General features: G+C 37.5%; 1 long non-coding RNA gene across 1 annotated transcript in view; it reads right to left on the bottom strand.

Annotated features, from left to right (window-relative positions):
- Window positions 1–2,902: 2,902 nt before the first annotated feature.
- Window positions 2,903–22,247, bottom strand: part of LOC118017362 — a 26,186-nt gene continuing 6,841 nt past the window's right edge. The window contains exons 2-3 of the long non-coding RNA XR_004681130.1: window positions 8,390–8,537; window positions 2,903–3,490 (exon numbers count right to left, since the gene is read on the bottom strand). This is a non-coding gene — a long non-coding RNA (uncharacterized LOC118017362). The remainder of the gene's footprint in view (window positions 3,491–8,389; window positions 8,538–22,247) is intronic.

A 22,247-nucleotide genomic window follows, 5' to 3' on the forward strand; every position in this document is an offset into this window, starting at 1 on the left:
ATATGCCTATTTCTTCTTTTGTGGTTTTACTTTAGGTATTTCAAAAGCTTCTTGTTAAGTCATGTGATTTTAGAATATTATATCTTCCTGATGAATTAAACTTTTTATCATTTGAAATGTCCTTTTTATCTCTCAGTAAACTTTTTTATCTACATTATCTGATATTAGTCTATCAGTCCTGCATTGATCAGCATCTGCATGGTTTACACGTTTCTGTCCTTTTTATTTTAATCTCTGTGCGTTCTTATATTTAAGACGTATCTCTTGCAAGCAGCACATAATATTTTTATTATCAAGTCTGGCAAGTATTGTCTTTTAATTAGAGTATTTAGCCTGTTTACATTTAACACAATAACTTACACTTAGAAGTTTAAATTTAATGTTTGATTTTCTTACTGTCCCTCTGCCACTCCTTCCCTCCCTCCTTCCAACCTCTCTCTCCCTCTGTTCTGCAATGTTTTGAATTAGGCTTTTTATTATTCTATATTTCACCTGTATTAGCTTCCTAATTATACATTTTCACTATTCTTTTAGTTTTTACTCTAGAAACTGCACCATGAACCCTTCACTTGTTGAAGTCTGATAAAAAGTAGTATTTTAATTATTTTCCAAACAATGAAAGGCTCATAGAATAGTTTGACACCATTTACCCTTTTCCCATTTTTTGTGCTATTGTTGTCATGGATTTTACTTCTTCCAGATATTATTGTTATTTTATACATTACACATTCATTTAGATTTACCCATGTATTTATCTTTTCTGTTGTTCTTTATTTCTTCCTGTTTCATTGTGCTTTCTATCTGGGACAGTTTACTTTCCTCTTTTCTTTTCTTTCTTTCTTTTGTTTTTTTGGAGAGAGAGAGAGAGAGCAAGAGCATGTGGGAGCATGAGTTGGGGTGGGGAGGGGCAGAGGAAGAGGGAGAGATTCCTAAGCAGATTCCACACCCAGCACAGAGCCCATCTTAGGGCTCAATTTTCACAACCAAGATCATGTCCTAAGTGAAAATCAAAAGTTCAATGCTTAACCAAGGGAGCCACACTGGTACCCCTGGGACAATCTGCCTTCTGACTAAAGAACTCCCACTAGTATTTCTTTAGTATAAATTGGTGAATAATTCTCCCAGTTTTTTTTTTTTAATTTGAAAATATATTTATATTGCTCTCACTTTAAGAAGACATTTTCATTGGATGTAGAATTCCAGTACAGGTCTTTTCCTCTAGCTCTGATGTTAGATGTCATTTTATGTTTGTGGCCTACCTTCTTTTGTTAAGGATTTCAAATCTGTCTTATTGCTGCTCTTTTGAAAATGATATATCTTTCTCCGGCGCCTGGGTGGCTCAGTTGGTTAAGCGACTGCCTTCGGCTCAGGTTATGATCCTGGAGTCCCCGGATCGAGTCCCGCATCGGGCTCCCTGCTCAGCAGGGAGTCTGCTTCTCCCTCTGACCCTCCCCCCTCTCATGTGCTCTCTCTCATTCTCTCTCTCTCAAATAAATAAATAAAATCTTTAAAAAAAAGAAAATGATATATCTTTCTCTTCCAGGTTGTATTAATATTTTCTTTGTGTTTGTTTTTTTTTTTACCAGTTTTACTATGATACACTATGTTCATTTTATCATATTTAATTTGAATGGGGTTTATAACCTACTGAATTCGTGGCTTGACATTTTGTAAAAGTCTGTCATTTTGATCTTCAAATTTTGCCTCTGCTTCATTTGTCTCATCTGTTTTTTTTCTTTTTTCTTTTTTGGTAGATTTCAATTACATATATGTTAAATAGTTCACCATTTCCCATATATCTCTTATGCTTCCTCTTTTTTTTGGTATTTTTCCATTCTCTTTTCTCTCTGTTCTTTGCAGTGGGTATTTTCTCTCAATCTGTGTTCCAATTTACTAATGCTCTCTTTAATTGCTCCTCATCTGCTTTAATTAACTTTCAAATTTTAGTTATTATATTTTTTCAGTTCTATAATTTACTTTTGAAGAATTTTTATATTTTCCAGATTTATGCTGAGATTTTATTTTATCATCTGATTTCTTGAACATATTAATACATTATATAAGGGTCATGTATAATAATTCCAATATTTGGATTTCCAGTGAGTCTTGTAATATGTTTTTCTCTTATTTTTCTGTCATGTGGTCTCATCTCCTGGTACCCATAGTAAATTTTGATTGGTAGCCAGACAATATATATGAGAAATTATAGAGATAATTTAAGACTCTAGATAATACTGTCTTCCAGAGAGAATCTATTTTCATTTGGCAATTGGATAAGAGAAGGATTTAATTGGTTGGATGCCATCCTTCATTATATTTGAGGGCACATCTAGCCCTTCTGGAGTTCCAAGCTGAAACTGGAGTGTTCGCCTGGGCCTCTCCTCCTTGATGGGCCTCAAGTCCCATTTTTGCCCACCGATACCGTAAGACTGTTGGAAACTCTGCTCAGCTCCTCAGCCTATTGCCTTCTGCATACAAATAGACAAATCTAAAGAGCGAAACTGGGCTCACTTCTCTGTACTTTCATTCTGTCTTGGCCTCAGTTCCCTAGAAAAGAATTGTTTACTGGGAGGTATAACCCTGAGACAATGAAAGTAAAGGGAAAAGAAACTTGGGCAGAAAGGAAGGAAAAGTGAATACAAACTAGTGTCTTATTGCAGATGACCACAGCTTCATGAAGAGACATAGCTCACTGCTTAGGGACAGCCTGTCTTGGAACAGTCTGTCAGAAGGAGAAAGGGAGAGGAATTTATTCAGTGGCTTCCTCCATTGAATGACTTATCTTTCTTTTTTTTTTTTTTTAAAGATTTTATTCATTTATTTGAGAGAGAATGAGATAGAGAGAGCATGAGAGGGGGGAGGGTCAGCGGGAGAAGCAGACTCCCCGCTGAGCAGGGAGCCCGATGCGGGACTCGATCCTGGGACTCCAGGATCATGACCTGAGCCGAAGGCAGTCGCTTAAGCGACTGAGCCACCAGGCGCCCTGAATGACTTATCTTTCACTGGTCAATATTTACCCCACAAGGCATTAACTTCTATGCATTTCCAAGTTTTTCAGCTGGCCTCTTCAGACCCACTGGGGAAACAAAACTCTATACCCTGTAGCATGTTGCTTCAGGCAACTCCAGAACTGGCAAGAGAAACCAGAGACTCACTGGGTCTGGTAGGGCCTGCTGCCAAGGCTGCTGCAGCTCCATCTGCTTCAGACACAAAGGAGTCCATGCTGGAGACTGGCACTCCCCTTGGGGGAGGCTGAGGCAGGCTGTGGAGCTCTTGATGAAGTAGTGGTGCATAGTAAGTTGAGGACCTGGGAGACAGATAGGAGAAGATTTGAGCAGTTTCCTCAGTTTGTCCAATGTGCTTTCTCCCAGGAATCTTGACCTTGTGGCTTCAGAGTTCTCCAATGTCTTCAGATTGATGGTTTTATATATTTTCCAGCATTGCAAATTCTCAAAGGAAGGTTTGGTCTACAACCAACTACTCCCTGTTACTGGAAAAGGAAAAAAAAAGATCTTTTCAAGATCTTATTACAGTAATATAAAATGTTTACCCCATGCACCACTGACACCCAAACATAGTTAAAAACTAGTTGACATTAGACTTACGGTAAAATTAGTGGAACATCAAGATGTCAGGTTCTCATTTATAAATATAAATCTCCCCTGACTTATATATTGACTCCTCAGATAATATTTTTCAGTCAATGTCAAGCTGCCCTTGATTTTCTCAGATTGAGCGACTGATTTTATTACTCATCTAATGGAAATTCCCATCCTGACTTAAGCACTAATCATGGGTGGTGCCATAAAAGAAAGGCACAAAATTTACCAATTACATCATCCCCGAGGCAGAAGATTCACAACTGGTTTAATCCTGATTGCTTCAAAAATTCAGTTGAGACTGATGGGACCTCTCCTTCTTCCCATCTATAAACATACTTCTGATCTAACCTAGCCTGTGAATCAACTCCTTGTGACATACTCTAAGAAGCTCAGAATCTCCCCATCTGTTGTTCTAAAACATTACTGACTATATGAATCCTGCAGTGTTAGGCCAAACATATTAGTTCTTAATGAAACCACCTTATAGAAGTTTACTATGGTATCAGTTGTGTATTTTTATGTACTATGAAACAGAATGTATCAATGGAAGGAACTCTATTGGGAGGTCTAAATAAGAGTCTTCTCTTCTACTTGCTACCTTCTCAGAGCGCCTGTGATGCTTCTCTTAATATAAAGATCACCCTTTAGAGAATTAATAGATGCATGCTTATTGATAAAGATCATGGAAATCCAGAGAGGTTTCACTAGCTTTCTCCAAAATAACAATAAGTTCACTATAGAGATTTTAGGGTAGTAACCTTTCTTTACTTCCTCCCAATCTGTCATTCGTCACCACCATGGGTCACCCTCGCTACTGTAATTTGAATGTGTGGTCAGTGGGAAATGTTGACCTTTCCAAAGGGAAGAGGACCTTTCTTCAGTAAAGGGAATATGTATGGCTGTGGTTCCTGCTCAAAACTAATCTATAGCCCCCATCTCAACAGTAAGAAATACTTTATCACAAAATTGTGTATGGAGTTTAAAAACTATGTGTGCAGTACGATCTCATTTATTTGATATGTATGTCTATAAAACTTATAAGCATGTATGAGGGTGTATATTAAAATGTTAAATATTATATCAGGAACATGAAATTATGGGAGCAATCTAGTTTCTATGCACTTATTAATACTGTCATCATTTTATTTAATGGGCATATAGTTTTTTTTAAAAAAAAACTTTTTAAAATCTTGTCAGATATTATGCTTCTCTAGGTAATTAGATCAGGTAATAAGCATGAAATGCATAGAACAGGACCTGGCACATAGTCTGTTTTAAATAAATATTAGCTATTGTGTTTATTGTACAGGAAATTAAGCTCATCCTTTTCACAAACTGCACATTTTAAGTATCTATATATAGGGTCTTAAAGAACATACAGATCTACAAAGGCACCAAATGATCTACTAAGGATGTTGCCTCCTTTTTTTATGTGAAGTATATTTGAAACAGGGCAAAAAAGATCTATGATAACCAGTAGGCAAAGAAATATAAAGGTTGGAAGTCAGCAACTCTGTGAATGCTGTCACTGGTTAGCTAAGGTTATAATCTGGGCAGAAAGGAATGAAAAAATATCTGGAGAGGAAAGTGATGAGTGAAGGAAGAGTGAAAGAGGGAAGAAGTGGCAGAAATGCAAAGGAAAGGAAAAGTTGGAAAGAATGTAAAAACTAATTGGAGAAAGAGAAAAGGGGAAGATAAAATGAACGTGACAAATGGAAGAGGGGCATCTACAAAGACCAATCAATGTTACTTACATTTGCTAGATGTTCTGCTAAGTGTTTTATAAGAGATGACTGATTTAATTATTAGAACAATCTTCTGAAATTAGAATTTTATTGTCCCTATTTAACAGAAGAGAAAACTAAGGTTTTCAAGATTTAAGTGATTTTTCCCCAGATCATGGATTGCATCTCTTTAATAAGATTGTGTCCAAAAAACCCAATTCTCTTTAAGCCTCCTTTGCTCTGATTTGTCTTTTGGGGGGTATGATGTCAGATCTTTCCAGATTATAAAATAAAAAACCCAAAATATCTTCCCCTTGCCTGATGTCTTCTATCTGGTCATTATTTTCTATCATCTTGTGAAGCCAGCAAGTTTATTAAGGTTCAGAACAACTTAATATGAAGAGAAATGTGAGGCCTAACTTTAATACCATGTCCATATTTTCTAAATTAAAAATTAAATCATTAATTTTAAGACATTATATTTGCAAATTTATTGTCTATGAAATTTTAGTAAGGTATAAAGAGAAAATCACAAAACACTTTTTTGAAAAGCCTCAAATTAAATAAAATTTGTCTGGCCCCAGAATTTTAATATTGTTACCATAATACCTGACATCCGTGTCACCTTCATTCAGTAAGAAAATGTTTTGTTTTGTTTTATTTTTTATTTATTTTTTATTTTATTTTTTTAAAAAAAGAGCTAAATGGAAAAAATACCTGCTGTGAGGTTTTATACTTTTTACAGTCTTTGGTTAAAAGAGTTCTGGGTTGGTAGTCACAGGGTCTGGGTTGTTAAATAGCTCCTGCCCTGTCACCTGCGCAATCTTTCTGACTTCTCTGAGTCTTAGTTTCTCGATCTGTGAAATGAACGTTTACACAATATGTCTGCAAAGATCCTAGGACTGTATAGCCTATAAGAAAGCAAGGGAGGGTGTTCTGTGATGAGAATTAGGTCGTAAGGAACTTTAAAACAAGTAGTTTAAGGTTTCTAGTAACACTTTGCTGGGGAAAAAATCACATGTTAAATGATGATTGTTGACTTTTACTTGATGCCATAAGTGATAGGAGACATAGTAATGGTGGGTGATTATACTGAACAAAAGAAACAAAATAGGGGCGCCTGACTGGTTCAGTTTGTAGAGTTAGTTAGTAAATGCTATTCATCTTCATTATTTTGTAATATTTTGTATAAGATATGCAACAGCCAACAGCTTGGTCAAAATTGAAACAATCCAAAGAGAGTTTCATGCATTTTACTGATTTGCATGGTAGCAATCACTGGGGGTGACACACAGTTAAAGTATTTTGGGGGGTCAGGAGGGTGTGGAGGAAAGAGAGGAAATAATTACTCAATAGCTCTTAGAAACCATCCTTCAGTTAAGTCAAATAGCACCAATACATTACTATGTTAAGATCTAATAACTTGCTACTTAAGATACTTTTTCCCAATTTAAAGATTTGGAAATCTTGGGGGGCCTGGATGGCTCCGTCGGCTGACCACTGGACTCTTGGTTTTGGCTCAGATCATGATCTCAGGGTCATGAGATCGAGCCTTGCTTTGGGCTCCCTGCTCAGCGGGGAATCTGCTTCTCTTCCTTTCCTTGTGTTCCTCCCCCACTCATGTGCTTTCTCTCAGACACAAATAAATAAATAAATCTTTTGAAAAAAAGATTTGGAAATCATGAAAAGTGGAAAACTTGAGGAAAAATTTTTTGAGAAAAATAATTATTTATTTATTTGAGAGAGAGAGAGCACTCAGAGGGAGAGGGAGAGGAAGAGGGAGAAGCAGACTCCCTGCTGAGCAGAGAGCCTGAAGTGGGGCTCGATCCCAGGACCCTGAGATCACTACCTGAGCCGAAAGCAGCCACTTAACCAACTGAGCTACCCAGGAAAAAGAACATTTTAATTAAGTTTTTAAATAGCTATATTTCTCAAATCAGTGAGTGAGTATTCAGCTTCACGTAACAGAAGACACTGCTGAAAGTGGCTTAAAAAATAGGGTTTTGTTACTTTACCACCCAGAAATCTGGAAGAAACTATTTCCAGGCTTGTGAGCAGCTCCAGTTTCAGCAGGTGGCAGGACTCCCTATCTGCCAGACATGGTACATTGACGAGTGACCCTCATGCTTGCAAGATGGGTCCCCTGTTCCAGGTGCCACGTGTCACTATGACAATATTTGGGGCCCCAACATGGAGCCCCATGTGTCCCTTTTTGTTAGAGAGGAAACCCTTTCCCAGACTCCTTATTTTCCACTGCCCACAACTGGCGCCCTTGCCACAAAGGGCATCACGAGCTCCAGCAAACCAGTGCCCGCCATTTCCATCTCATAAGAGCCATGCTTTGCCAACATGGACAAGGGGGTACGCAGCCAACATACCCACTTTTACATGTTGGTCTATGTCCTTCCAAACATTTCTTCCTTGCAGGGTTTTTATCTGTACTGTTTAAATCATCCTATATGTCAGGTTTTGTAACCTGCTTTTATACTTCCTACTTTACCATACACATTGGTCCCACAGTAATAGTCTTTGGAAATTTTATTTTAAATGGTGACATAACAGTCCATGCCAAGAAACCTATCTTGATTTACTTAACTTGTTCTAAGCAGCATTCCTCTCATTTACACAATACTTACTGGGTAGTAAGTACTATATACCAGAGGCTTTACACCAGTGTCTCTAATCTTTACAACATTCCAGCAAGGTAGTTATTATCATTCCACATTTACAAATGAGGACACTGGAACTCAGACAAGGTAAAGCTTACTGATATTCCTGTTGGTCAACTGCAGAACAGGGAACTTGAGCTCAGGCCCATCTGATTCCCAAGCCAGCTAACACAATGATATTTATTCAACACTGTTGGAGGGGGGAGAAATTAAAGCCCAAATGAGTGGGCCACTTCATAAATATAAATTAGGTAAGTTTACTATTGAGCAAAACCAACCAAAGCAAACCAAACAAAAACCTGAATTCAGGCAGGCAGCCAGCAAGTGTCTACAAAGCTATAATGGAAATGTAGCTCTATTAACATGCACGTGAAGCTACAATTCATCATCTTACTTTAAGGAAAGCATCAGTCGTTATTCGATTTGCATCAAGCCGATTCTGACATCCTGTTTTTCATAAATCTTGACCAGGCTTATTTCCATGCTTTCTTCTTCATAATTGTTCATCGCTACTTCCTACCGTTGCCCCTGACAGTGTTAAACTACCACATACAATTAATTAGTCACATTTTTCAACATTCCTCGGTGAGGTTACATTAAGTTCAGCTCCTCAAAGCACCAATAAGAAAAAGTTCCTGATTTAAATCTTGTGTTCCCAAATAAATTCCATTAGCCAACAGAACATTCTAGAAACCATATATTTGTTATAGTATGTCCTACAATACACTTTGTCCATATCCTCACACAAGTGGCAGTCTTTTTGTTCTGAAGATATCAGGAAGGCCATATAGTATCTATGGGTGTCAGCAGTTAAATGGAGTACATGAATAAAAAATGAAAAACAGGGGCGCCTGTGTGGCTTAGTTGGTTAAGCTCTGCCTTCGGCACAGGTCATGGTTCCAGGGTCCTGGGCTCCCTGCTCAGCGGGGAGTCTGCTTTTCCCTCTGCCTGCCACTCACCCTGCTTGTGCTCACTCTCTCTCTCTCTCTCTGTCAAATGAATAAATAAAATCTTTAAAAAAAAGAAAAACAAAAGGGGGAAGGAAAGCAAGGAAAGAAGGAATAAAGAAATGAACATACAGGGCAAGAGAAGGGCAAAGTGAAGTGTGCCAAAGTTACTGTCAATTCTGTTGTGATAGAAGTAATTCTAGGCCAGTCTGGAAACCAGCACAGGGCAAATGTTTCTGGCCAGCCAACAGGACCAGCAGAGACTAAGCCAAACGGAACTGCTGTAGCTGACTAAATCACTTCAGGTTACCTTCTCTGAAGACGTCTCCTCCCCCCACCCGCCTCCCGCCCTGTTTGGTTTCAGGCGCTTTGGGCCTAGTCTACTTTGTTTTCCTGTCCCGTTCCAGGACCAAATGTTGCCCCAACAGGCTTTCCCAAATACCACCTCTTTTCAATGACAAGTCCTCACTTCTTGCTGCCATTCCTGTCTAATGGTGTGGGTGGTTCCAGGAGAAGGGTGACATAAGCAGGCTTCCTCTGGACTTGACACAGCAGAGCCAAAGAGGAAACTAGGCTGGCGGCTTTCCTGCTGAGGCCAGACCTTCACTACAATGTGTTGACGGTATGGCAGATGGGGAATCGGTCCCTTGCAGAGCAGGGAACGCTCCCAGGGCCTCACAGCCACTTTGCCCTCTGCCCTAGTTACTAGCGCTGCACTAGGGTTAATAAACCAGAAAGTTCTCAGTCTGTCTGGCCAGAGCAAGATAATTTGTGGGGTTTGGCTTCATCGTCGTTCTTTGTCCCATCCTGTTACAAGCCTCTGGAAGGGAGAAAGGAATTCATGTTTGCTTCAGTTTAATCATTGTGACTAACCAGGAAAAAAATGTTGTTCCTACTTTTCTCCATTCTAGGTGGCTAATATTCCCACTTGGTACCTCATTAATAATCTGATGCTACAAGTCTGGGTTTTATTTGAGACAGGAGCAAAATGATGTGTAAACAAATCTTATTGGGATATTCAATATATATATATATATCAAGATTATATTACGTTATACAACTATATATATTATATGATATATGATTTATGAGACATACTATATAATTACATATATGAAAAATCTTATTGGGATATATTATATATTATGATTACATTTTATAATTATATATTATATAAGATTAATAAGCAAATCTTACAAGTTTATAAAAAGAAAAAATAGGTTTTGGACAAATACAGATCTGGTTTTCATTCTAAGCACAGTAACAAAGGACAAGCTGACTAACTTTTCAGGTATCAATCCATTTTTTTCATCACTGAAATGAAGGTGATGGATGTTAAGAATTATGAGAGAGGATGTCTATTGAGTGTAAGGTATAGAGTGATTGAAATGAAATATTAGTTTCCTTTCCTTCCTAACCCATCAGCCCAAGAGAACACAGATTTTTTTTTAAGCTTTTCAATCAGTCAGCAAATGTGTTGAAGTATTAAAATATTATGACTCTCAAAGAGTTTACAGTCTAGTTGGGGATATAATGTTAAGTCACATGGAACAATAAGAGAACAATAGAAGTTCACAATTTAATCAATCAGTTGTGCAATGTGTGGTTCCAGTTAATGAATTATAATTGTCGAGAAAAAAATGAAATAAAAATGGACTAAAGTTTTCTGTCATGTAGTCCTTCCCTCTTCTACAGTCTTCTGGGTATTCTGTGGAGCAAGAAATAAGCCTGAGGTAAAGATAATTATATAAAAATATTAATATATATTTTTCTCTATAAAAATAGGCTGACAGATATACTTGATGACATTTTTAGGGGTGCTCCAGACAAAGTTCTACTAATCCTCTGAGGACTAGTCCAAAATCTCTTTCAAAAACAGAAAAATCCTCTCAAGAGTCCATGTTAAAATCAACCTCTCCTTCTGACCCTCTTATAATCCTCTAATGCTTTGCTGCCACTTTGTGCCTATCATGATGATTATAAAAGCATTTTATATAAATTGTCCCATGCTCATTTGCATTTGATAAAAGAATTCATCAAAATGTATGTATGAAATAGTAAGAATCCCCAAGCTCCCCTCTACTCCCATTTACCAAAGAAGCAGATATTCTATCAAATACCAAAAATAATAAAAATATGCAAATCCCCCTTTGGAACTATTCCTGGGATCAAAACTCAAAAATACAAACCTGTTAGACTTTCCATCTTTGCCGTTTACCTTTAAAGCAGTTGATAAAAAACATTTGCATTTGTAAAAGTATTTTCATATGATTCATGAATCATGTTCCTTCTTGGCCATCTAAACACACACCCAGGATGTTATTTACCATGTCTATAGAAACTACTCTTCCATATGTCTCTGGCCAAATCTTTTGCCACCTACTAAGGAATTAGGATGCTTTTACTCTCAAGAATCAGACAAAATCTTAAGTGTGGCAGAAAGACAAAAAGTATCATCTGGATAAAAACCCAATAAGCTCAGTCAAAATTAAAGAAAAAAATAAAGTAACTTACACATATTCTGCCTACTATGTGCCAGACACTGTTCAAAACATTTTATAATTGGGGCCCCTGGGTGGCACAGTCGGTTATGGGTCTGACTCTCGGTTTGGGCTCAGGGTGTGATCTCAGGGTCATGGGATAGAGCTCTGCACTCAGCGCAGAGTCTGCTTAAGATTCTCTCTCCCTCTCCCTCTACTTCTTCTCCCCCCTCTAATAAATAAACAAATGTTTAAAGAAAACCCTACATTTTATATTTCATTTAACCGCCCTAACAGTCCTATGCAGCAAATATAACTGTCCCCATTTTTTAAACGAGAGAAGTGGGGTGAGAGACAGTCACTTACTCAAGGTCAGAGAACTAGTAAGTCAGCATTCAAACAGACTGAATGGTCCTAAATGGGAGTTTCAGAAGGATCAGTAAATTTTGAGTGAGCATTGCAGAATCTTTAGCTAGTATAATTAAAAAATGAAGTAGTCTATTAAGCCAGAAATTCCTTGAATGTCTACATATTGTTTTAAACCTCCCTTTAAAATAAATTAATCTACTTCCTTTTCTTATGTTATATGTCTATATATGTTTATATATTATAATATAATAAATCATGTATATGTGGTTTATTTTAAGGAATTGGCTTACATGATTATGACGGCTAGCAAGTCCAAAATCTGTAGGGTGGGGCTAGCAGGCTGGAGACCCAGAGAAGAGCTGATGCAATTCAAGTCTAAACGCCATCGGCTGGCAGAATTCCCTCCTGCCCTGGGAAGGTCAGTCTGTCTTTTGTTCTATCAGGCCTTCAGTGGATTCTAGGAGGCCCACTCACATTATGTAGGGCAATCTGCCTTTCTCAAAGTTCACTGATATAAATATTAATCTCATTAAAAACACCCTCAGAGAAATATCCAGAAAAATGTCTGATCATGTATTTGGGCACCATGGCACAAGATTAACCATCATATATGTGTCCATTGTATATATTTTTTTCATAAAGGATGGAAGATATTCTTGTAGTGCCTTGAGGATCATGAATAGGAACATTTCAAATTACTGTTTAAGGACTAAAGATATAAAACATTGGGCCAAATTATGTACTGACCACTGGACAGAACTTGGAATTTGGTTTCATAAGTAAATCCTGAATATTAGCTTTATTTGTGACCTATCTCTTTCTCTTAAAGCCTGAGAGCAAACAAAACAAAAATCAAATTAATCAAGATGTTCAAGTAAAATGAGTATCTTTTCATATAAATACTGTATCCATTTATCTACCTATCTGAGACTAAGAAGTAGGTGTGCCAAAAAATTGAAGAGTAGGACATGCTTTAAAAGTCATTTTTTAAGAAGATTTTATTTATTTATTTAACAGAGAGATTGAGAGAGAGCACAAGTAGGCAGAACGGCAGGGAGAGGGAGAAGGAGAAACAGACTTCCCACGGAGCAGGAAGCCTGATGCGGGGCTTGACTCCAGGACCCTCGGATCATGACCTGAGCCGAAGGCAGACGCTTAACCGACTGAGCCACACAGGCACCCCTTGGACATGCTTTCAAAGTCATTTTATGAGGCCCACATTATCCTGATACCAAAACCAGACAAGGACACCACACAAAAAAAGAAATATCAGGCTAATGGACATAATGAACACAAATGCAAAAATTCTCAAGAAAATATTAGCTAATCAAATACATTAAAAAGATCATACACCATCATATCATCAAGTGCAATTTGTTCCAGGGATGCAAGGATGGGTCAGCATATGCAAATCAATCAATGATACAACACATTAACAAAATTAAGGATGAAAATCATATTATCATTTCAATAGATGCAGAATAAGCATTTGACAAAATTCAACATCAATTTATGATAAAAACCCTCACTGAAAGGAGTATAAAGGGAAAATTCCTCAATATGATAAAGGCCATATATGACAAACCCACAGCTAACAGCATTCTCATCAGTGAAAAGCTGAAAGCTTCTGACCATAAGATCAAAAACAACACACGGATGCCCACTGTCTCCAGCTATGTTCAACGTAGTACAGGCATACCTCAGAGACATTGCAGTTTTGGTTCCAGACCACCACAATAAAGCAAATATCACAAAAAAGGGAGTCAAGTAAATTTGTTGGTTTCCCAGTGCCTATAAAATTTATGTTTACGCTGTAGTCTAGTAAGTGTGCAATAGCATGATATCTAAAAAACAATGTACAGACCCTAATTAAAAATACTTTATTGCTAAAAATGCTAACCATTATCTGAGTTTGAAAGATTATGAGAATTACCAATTGTGATGCAGAGACGTAAAGTGCGCAAATGCTGTTGGAAAAAAAATGGCTCTGATAGACTTGTTCAACATAGGGTTGCCACAAACATTCAACTTGTATAAAACATAATATCTGCAAAGTGCAATGAAGTGAAGCACAATAAAACAAGACGTGCCTATTGTGGAAGTCCTAGCCATGGGAATTAGGTGAGGGGAAAAAAAAAAAGGCATCCAAATTGGAAGAGAAGAAGTAAATCTGTCTCTGTTTGCAGATGACAAGATATTATATATAGAAAACCCCGAACACTAAAAAAACTGTTAGAACTGATCAATGAATTCAAGTAAAATTGTAGAATACAAAATCAATATACAGAAATCTACTGCATTTCTATACACTAATAAACCATCAGAAAGAGAAATTAAGGGAAGACAATCCCATTCACAATTACTACCAAAACAATAAAATAGCTACAAATAAATGTAACAGAGGAGTTGAAAGACCTGTACACTGAAGACTATAAGACACTGATAAAAGAAATTGAAGACGGCACAAATAAATGGAAAAATAGTCTGTGCTCATGAACTGGAAGAATTAACATTGATAAAATGTCCTACTGCTCCCCAAAATCCACAGTTGCAATGCAATCCCTATCAAAATTCAATGGCATTTTTTTTAAAGATTTATTTATTTGACAGAGAGAGAGACAGCGAGAGAGGGAACACAAGCAGGGGGAGTGGGGGAGGGAGAAGCAGACTCCCCGCTGAGCAGGGAGCCCAATGTGGGGCTCGATCCCAGGACCCTGGGATCCTGACCTGAGCCGAAGGCAGATGCTTAACGACTGACCCACCCAGGCGCCCCTCAATGGCATTTTTAACAGAACTAGAACAAATAATTCTAAAATCTGTATGGAACCACAAAAGACTTTGAATAGCCGAAGCAATCTTGAGAAAGAAGAACAAACCTGGAATATCACAATCCCAGATTTCAAAGTATACTACCAGGCTATAGTATTCAAAAACAGTATGATGTTGGCATAGAAACAGACAAATAGATCAATGGAACAAAATAGAGAGCCCAGAAATAAACCCACATATATATGGTCAATTAATTTATGACAAAGGAGCTAAGAATATACAATGGGGAAAGGACAGTCTCTTCAATAAATGGTGTTGGGAAAACTGGACAGCAACATGCAAAAGAATGAAACTAGACCACTATCTTACACCATACACAAAAATTAACTCAAAACAGGTTGAAGACTTGAATGCAAGACTTGAAACCATAAGACTCCTAGCAGAAAACATAGGCAGTAAGCTGTTTGACATTGGTCCTAGCAATATTTTTTGGACCTGACTCTACAGGCAAGGGAAACAAAAGAAAAATAAACAAATGGAATTACATCAAACTAAAAAGCTTCGGTACAGTGAAGGAAACCATCAACAAAATGAAAAGGCAGTCTACTGAATGGGAGAAGATATTTGCAAATTATATATCCAATAAGGGATTAATATCCAAAATATATTGGGGTCCCTGGGTGGCTTAGTCTGTTAAGCAGCTGCCTTTGGCTCGGGTCATGATCCTGGGGTTCTGGGATCAAGCCTCATATTGGCCTCCCTGCTCAGTGGGGAGTCCGCTTCTCCCTCTCCCTCTGCCCTTCCCCCTGCTCATGCTCTCTCTCTCTCATAAATAAATAAATTTTAAAAATCTTTAAAAAAAAAATCCAAAATAGGGGCACCTGGGTGGCTCAGATGGTTAAGCGTCTGCCTTCGGCTCAGGTCATGATCCCAGGGTCCTGGGATCGAGTCCCACGTCGGGCTCCCTGCTCCTTGGGAGCCTACTTCTCCCTCTGCCTCGCTCTCTCTCTCTCTCTCTGTCTCTCATGAATAAATAAATAAAATCTTAAAAAAAAAAAATCCAAAATATATAAAGAGCTTATACAACTCAACAACAAAAAATCCCTAAGTATTCTAATTAAAAAATGGGCAGAGGATCTGAAGTCATTTTTCCAAAGAAGACATACAGATGTCTAAAAGGCACATTGAAAAGATGTTCAATATCATTAATTATCAGGGAAATGAAATCAAAACCACAATGAGATATCACCTCACACCTGTTAGAATGATTATTATCAAAAAGACAAGAAATAACAAGTGTTGGCAAGGATGTGGATAAAAGGGAACCCTCGTGCACTGTTGATGGGAATGTAAATTGGTGCAACCACTGTGGAAAACAATATGAGTTTCCTCAAAAAAGTAAAAATAAAACTACTATATCTACCCACTCTCGGGAATTCCACTTCTGGGTATTTATTTGAAGAATATGAAAACACTAACTCAAAAATATACATGTACTCGTATGTTCATTGCAGCATTATTTTCTGTAGCCAAGATATGGAAACAACCTGTGTCCATTGATGGATGAATGGTAAAGAACATGTGATATCTATATATCTATCATCTATCTATCTATCCATCTATCTATCTACTCAGCCATACAAAAAAAAAAAAAGGAAAATTTACCATTTGCAGCAACATGGATGGACTTACGGGGCATTATGCTAAATGAAATAAGTTGGATGGAGAAAGAAAAACACCATTTGATTTCACTTATATATGGAATCTAAAAAACAAAACAAACAAACGAAATGAAACTTTGAGAGAACAGATTGGTAGTTCTCTATAACTACCAGAGAGGTAGGGGATTAGGGAGTAGGTAGAATGGGTGATGGGACTCAACTGTATGGTGATGGATGGTAATGGTAGTGATCACTTCGTAGTGTATACAGATTATAATGTTGTACACCTGAAATTTACATAATGTTATATACCAATTTTACCTTAAAAAAAAAAAAAGAAGAAGAAGAAGTAGGTCCATATTCTACCTAAGCCAGAGCTGGGAATAGGGCAGACTAGACAAAACATGCAGATATTTTTGCTTTTCAAAAGGAGGATGACAGACCTCCCCTTACAAAATTACCTACAAATGATTTAATTAAAGTGGTGTGATATTTCCCAGAATGTTGTTGCTGGCCTTGGTGATGAGAAATTATCCAAAGCACTGTTGCAAATACTCTCCAGAAGGTACACCAGACAACCCATTGGGATGCAAGTAGAAAATAAGGGAATATATTCATTCTCTTTATATGTAGTTTCTGTTTAAAATAAAATACAAAATTAAATACCCATGTTGACACTTGCCCTGGTGATTATCTACCAATCGCTTGCCACATACACCAAGAAAGAGAGCCTAAGGGATGGGTGGAAGGTAAGTAATTTGACAGTGGCAGCCTTCCCCAGGGTTTTGCTACGTACTGCAGACCACATGCGTCTAGTGAAGTGGATTTACGTTTTCGAGTTCTATTTTCAACCTAACTAACCCTCACAAAATGAATAGGTGATGAAAAAACATATTCTGGCAACTAATTGAAGATGCTAATAATGCACAAATGAACAATAAGAAAACTGCAGAGCTTCCCTTCTGTTCCTACCACAAGCTCTTGTCAGACATATTACAAATTAACAAGAATAGTATTGAAATACCAATTTATTTATTTTTTGAGTTTTATTTATTTTTATATTTTAAAAATTTTAATTTTTTTCACTTCTATTGTTTTTTAATTTTAATTCCAGTATAGTTAACATATACTGTTATATTAGTTTCAGATGTACAATATAGTGATTAAACAATGCCATACATTACTCAGTGCTCATCTTTTTAAGTGTCCTCCTTAATCTCATCACCTATTTCACCCATTCCTTCATCTACCTCCCCTCTGGTAACCATCTTTTGTTCTCAATAGTTAAAAATTTATTTCTCGGTTTGTCTCTATCTTCTTCCCACTTTGTTCATACGTTTTGTTTCTTAAATTCCACATGTGAGTGAAATCATATGGCATTCCCTTTCTCTGACTGACTTATTTCGCTTAGAATTATACTCCTTAGCTTCGTCCATGTTGTTGCAAATGGCAAGATTTCCTTCCTTTTTATGGATGAGTAATATTCCAGTGTGTCTCTGTGTGTGTGTCTCACAACTTCTTTATATATTCATCTGTCCATGGATATTTGGGCTGCTTCCATAATTTGGCTATCATAAATAATGCTGCAATAAATAATTTATATGCATTATTATGATGTATGGCTAATATAAAAAATAAACACTATTTATTTAGTTTAATTTTTATTTCATTTTATTACAAGATTGCAGAAATGGCCACAAATTCTATTCAATCCCTGTATGCATGTCCCTTTGCAATGTGATTGTGGCAGCCACTCCCATGAAGAAGTAAAGTCTATTCTTCTGTCCTTGAATCTGGACTTGACCATGTGGACCAAGAGACAGTGGGAAAAAATTACACAAGCAGAGACTTAAAAAGTGGTTGTATATCGGGGCTTGTTCCCTTGCTGCTCTTGGGAACAGCAGCCACTGGCATATAAATTAGCCTGTGTTAGCCTGCTGGATGATTATCTGTGGCTCAGTACCCAGATGAAAGCCAGCCCACCCCCAGATATGTGAGGCCACTGACTGCCAGTGGACCAGGAAACAGAAGAAAGTTTAGCTAAGACAAACAGAAGAACCAGTCCAAAATGTCAACCCAAAGGATCAGGAGCTAATAAATAAATGATTATTGTTTTAAACAACTAAGATTAGGAGTGGCTAGTTTACACAGTAAAAACTGATATAGAAATTAATGCCTAAAAGTGGGTGATTGTTGTTAAAAACAAAACAAAAACAAAACCCTAAAACATGTGGCCTTGGGTCTCTGAATTGGGCAGAAACAGAAAAAAACTTTAAGAATCCAGCAGCAAAGGGCGCCTGGGTGGCACAGTTGGTTAAGCGACTGCCTTCGGCTCAGGTCATGATCCCAGGGTCCTGGGATCGAATCCCACATCGGGCTCCCGCCTCAGCGGGGAGCCTGCTTCTCCCTCTGACCCTCTCCTCTCTCATGCTGTTTCTCTCTCGCTCGCTCTCTAATAAATAAATAAATAAAATCTTTAAAAAAAAAAAAAAAAGAATCCAGCAGCAAAAACTAAAAAAGAGGTGAATAAACTATTGGTGGTTGCTGGGAAAAAAAGGTGAGAAACTTGCTATAGCCAGCCAGAAAAATGGCAACATGTATCATGTAGTTAAAAGCAATTGGCCTGCAGTAACTTAAAAGATTAAATATATTTTTTCTTCTAATGAATTTATGGACCTTGCAAGATGACTTCCCAGCAAAATGTTGAAAGTGTTGAGTGGTTTCATTTAGCTGCCTAGGAAGGAAGAGACGAGCTAAAGAAAGAATTTGAAGGGAATTTATAGAAAATAAAACTGCTTCTCATCTCTAATCACTTTAGCCAGTAAAAATCCTTTAAGTGAAAGAAATCTGCGGCCAAAGATCATTTCAAAGATATGGCTATTAAAGCTTCATTAAGATACTTCAAAGAATTAAGATGATCTCTAGTAGACCCTCTCAACAAAAAAGAAGGGGCCTGGGTCTAAGAATTTTAAGAATTTCATCCCACAACAGACATACCCACAAAATTCTATCTCCAAAAAATTGTGGGTGTGGCTCTTCTTGAACCAAGTAGTCTCAAGTCAGATTCATAGCAAAACCACAAAGTTTTGAGAATGGTATTGATGAAAAATACCACACACTTGGGATGAAAAATTCGAGATTGCTCAGATTACAAAATAGCCTCTGGAACCCTCACTTTTTACCAGTCGGAAGCAATCAAAGAAAGCTATTTAGCTATAAACTTGGGCTTTGCCTTATAGAAAAGGACCAGGTTCTGTCCCAGAAGACAGAACCAAGAGCTCAGAAAGTAGGAGCTAAGAGCCTTGGAGGACAATGGAGCAGGGAGATAAAACTGACCTAATCAAGAAATAGTTCTTGCTCCCAGAATGGAGAGACCTGGCAACAGATGTCCAATTGGATTTCAGAATCATTATAGACAGGTAGCTGCTATGTGTTTCGCATCCTTCCCTTTATCAATGTCAGTGTGAACTGTAATGACCCTGTCTCTGCTTCATCATTGTATGTTATTGGGTATGTTGGGGACAGATAGTCTCTTTTTTTAGTTTATAGGTCTCTAGAACAAGAGGAGCCCATCTGAAGATTCTCACCTGATCTGATTTAGATCACAAGACCCCATACTAGCATGAGGCCATCACTCAATGAGATTTAGGGGGGATCTAACATGCGGAAGGAATAATAATTATTTTGTCCAAAGGATAGACTGTGCTAGATTGCAAAAATGGCTATAATACTTGGTAGCTTCTTTCATCAAGATATGTGTATTTCTCTTTGAATCTAAACTAGTCCTGTGACTTAATTCACCATTAGTATGCACCAAAAGTGATGTTGTGCCAATTCCAGGCCTAGAATGTCTTTGCTCTCTCTGTTCAGGTCAACCGCAACCAAGTGAACATACAGGGGCTACCTGCTGCATGATGCGAGGTCTGTGGCTCAGTCACCCTTGTCACTCCAGCCAACAGCCAACAGAAGCAGGAGCAGAGCAGCCTGATTTTTTATCTGTGCAGAGACACCTGAGTGAGCTAAATGAACCAATTGAGAAGAGCATCCAATTGATCCCAGCCTAAATTTCTGCCTTAAGAATTATGAAATAAACACACGGTTAATATTTTAAGCACATAAATTGGAGGCAGGGGAGGTTACCATGTAGCCATAAGTAAGTAACACAGACACCCAAATGTCACAGAACAATTTAGTGCTATCCCCTCCTTTCTCCTCCAGTCTTCAATTCTTTCTCTGACATAAATCAAGTGTCTGGGGGCGCCTGGGGGGCTCAGTCGTCAGGCGTCTGCCTTCAGCTCAGGTCATGATCCCAGGGTCCTGGGATCAAGCCCCGCATCGGGCTCCTTGCTCCTCAGGAAGCCTGCTTCTCCCTCTCCACTCCCGCTGCTTGTGTTCCCTGTTTCGCTGTGTCTCTCTGTCAAATAAATAAAATCTTAAAAACAATAAATAAATAAATAAATAAATAAATAAATAAATAAATATATATATATATATATATAAATAAATAAATAAAGCATCTATGTAGCAGTGGGTCTGTCTGGGGCATTGCAGCGTGTCCCAATAGTCTATTTGCCTGTGTCCACATCAGTTCAACGCTATGTTATTTGCTGTAGCTTGATATCTGATGAGGCCAGTCGCCCCCAGTGTAACTTTTGCTTCTTCAGGAGAGTCTTGGCTATTCTTGGCCTTTTGTTCAACTCTGTAAATTTTGAATGGGTTGATCAAGTACAATAGAAAAAAAAAAAAACACCCCTGTGGCATTTTTATTGACATTTTATTAGCTCTATAGACCAAATTGGGAAGAATGGACATATTTTTTTAATTGGCCCTTCTTACCCATAAACATCTCCCCATTATTTAAGTGTTCCTTGGTTTCTTTTCATACATTTTTATAATTATCTACATAAATATTGGTTACATCTTTTTCAGATTTATTCATAAGTACTTTATATTCTTACTGTTAATAGAAAATAATATAAAGTAAATGAATATAAATTAGATTTATAAATAACCTTAATCTTTTTTTTAAAGATTTATTTATTTATTTACTTATTTGAGAGGGAGAGAGGGGGAGAGAGAACAAGTGAGAGCACAAGAACAGGGGGAGGGAGAAGCAGGCTCCCAGCAAGAAGCAGGGAGACCCGACACAGGGCTCGGTCACAGGACCCTGAGATCATGACCTGAGCTGAAGTCAGAAGCTTAACTGACTGAGCCACCCAGGCACCCCAATAATCTTAATCTTATTAAGATAATCTTAATAAATAAATATAAATTAGATTTTTAAAAATTTTCCCAACTGACTGCATCAAAGTGTAAATGACTCATTAGTTATAATAGTTTGTGTATATTTAAATATTTTTTATTTAGACAATAATCTAGACAAAACAGCTCTCTCTCTACCCCTTATGCTGGGATGAGTTCAAAGCAACAGCTACATATATATAAGAACAGAGAGAAGAAAAAGAAACAAAGCCAAAAATGCCCCATTCTTCCACTAAAGGTTGCAAGCTTGAAGCAGACTGAGAGAGGGGAAAGGAGTAGCTACTTGGATAAGAGTTTGTAGTTTTGACATTACACTTGCAGGAATGGAGGTAAATTATTATTAGACCAGACCAAACTTGTATTTCCTAAGAGCAACTGCAAGATCTCTGGCCCAGCAGAACATTTGTTCTCTTCAACGTCTCAATCTATAAAAGCAATTTAAGCTTTATGAAGGAAAAAAGTGTGACATCCATTTAATGCTTCTCTGAGAGGGCAAGGAAACTAAGGTATCCTGGAAGAAAAGCAGGAAGCGAAAACAACATGGAAGTTCCTCAAAAAATTAAAAATAGAATTACCATATCATCCAGTAATTCCATTACTGGGTATTTACCCAAAGAATACAAAAACACTAATTCAGAAACATATATACACCCCAATGTTTATTGCAGCATTATTTACAATAGCCAAATTATGGAAACAACCCAAGTGTTCATCAATAGGTGAATGGATAAAGAAGATGTGGTATATATATATATATATATATA

Source organism: Mirounga leonina, unplaced genomic scaffold, assembly GCF_011800145.1.
Source record: "Mirounga leonina isolate KUSES-001 unplaced genomic scaffold, KU_Mleo_1.0 Mir_169, whole genome shotgun sequence".
NCBI classification, from domain to species: Eukaryota; Metazoa; Chordata; class Mammalia; order Carnivora; family Phocidae; genus Mirounga; species Mirounga leonina.